Source organism: Schistocerca nitens, chromosome 5, assembly GCF_023898315.1.
Source record: "Schistocerca nitens isolate TAMUIC-IGC-003100 chromosome 5, iqSchNite1.1, whole genome shotgun sequence".
Classification (NCBI taxonomy): Eukaryota; Metazoa; Arthropoda; class Insecta; order Orthoptera; family Acrididae; genus Schistocerca; species Schistocerca nitens.
This window is the reverse complement of record NC_064618.1, coordinates 780701194-780702646: the sequence shown is the minus strand read 5'-3', so window position 1 is coordinate 780702646 and position 1453 is coordinate 780701194. Positions and strand designations below refer to the sequence as shown.

The 1453-nt window shown below is 41.8% G+C and overlaps 1 non-coding gene across 1 annotated transcript; it reads right to left on the bottom strand.

Moving 5' to 3' along the window:
- Window positions 1-1145: 1145 nt before the first annotated feature.
- Trnai-aau (transfer RNA isoleucine (anticodon AAU)) lies at window positions 1146-1218 on the bottom strand. The gene has a single exon. It is a non-coding gene; the product is annotated as a tRNA-Ile (tRNA).
- Between the last annotated feature and the right edge of the window lie 235 nt (window positions 1219-1453).

Sequence of the window (1453 nt, the reverse complement as noted above, 5' to 3'; positions counted from 1 at the left end):
GATGAAAAAGCAGTACTAAGCAGAGAAGGCAAACACGCAACGTGAAAGAAATATATGCAGAGGCTATACAAGGGAAATGAACTTGAAAGAAATATTTTAGAATGGGAACCTCAGGTGTGAATGTTAACGAAATAGCAGTTTAATAAGGATGACTGAAGAATACTGACACAAATTATTTACAGAAGAGCGTTAAAACTAGAGTAAGCCGACCTCGAAGGAGAACAGTTTGGGTTCCGGAGAAATGTTGGAACACACGAGGTAGTACTGACCCTACCACTTATCTGGGTAGATCACATAACTAATGAGGAGGTATTGAACAGAATTGGAGAGAAGAGGAGTTTGTGATACAACTTGACGAGAAGAAGGGACCAGTTGGTAGGACATGTTCTGAGGCATCAAGGGATCACAAATTTAGCACTGGAGGGCAGTGTGGAGGGTAAAAATCGTAGAGAGAGACCAAGAGATGAATACACTAAGCAGATTCAGAAGGATGTAGGTTTCAGTAAGTACTGGTCGGTGAAGAAACTTGCACAGGATAGGGTAGCATGGAGAGCTGCATCAAACCAGCCTCAGGACTGAAGACCACAACAACATGTTAAAGAAAGGCAAACCTCAGTTTACAGCACTTGTAGATTTGGAAAAAGCTTTTTAAAGCATTGAATGGGATCCATTCTTTAAATTTCTGAAGGTAGCAGGGGTGAAATACATGGAACGAAAGGTTATTTACAACTTGTACAGAGTTCAAATGACAGTAATAAGAATGGAAGAGCGTGGAAGGGAAACAGCGGTAGAGAAGGAAGTCAGACAAGTTATCGAGAATGTTATTCGATCGTACGTCGTGCAAGCTGTGAAGGAAAACAAGGAGAAAGCTGGAAAGGGAATTAAAGTTCAGGGAGGAGAAATAAAAACTTTACTGCTTTCCTGTGAAGTAATACTGTCACCGACAGCAAAGGACTTGGATATGTAGTTGAACGGAATGGATAGTGCCTCGAAACAAGGAAATAAGATGAACAGTGACAAAATGAGAGCAAGGGTAATTGAATAAAGCCGAATTAAATCAGACGGTGCTGAGGCAAATAGAATGAATATATAAATGAATTACGTTGACCGTGAGCGAGCATTGACTGAAATCAATGCAAAAAGTTCTGCCGGACTGGGATTCGAACCCGGATCTCCTGCTTATTAGGCAGACGCTCTGAGCACTAAGCCATCCGGACACATTGGTCACTGCAGTTGCATGGACTTCCTTAGGGCGCCACTGGGTTCTAATCTTGGTCCGACACAAATTTTCAACTTACTCCACTGATTTCACCCAATGCCCGCTCAAAAACAGTGTGTGTAATTCCTATGTATCTCAATTCATAATGGCTACTCAATCAAATTGGGGTCTGTTCTGTAGCACATGTCCGAAAGAACAGTAACTTATGACGGCCGAGGTAGAGAGGGTATAAAA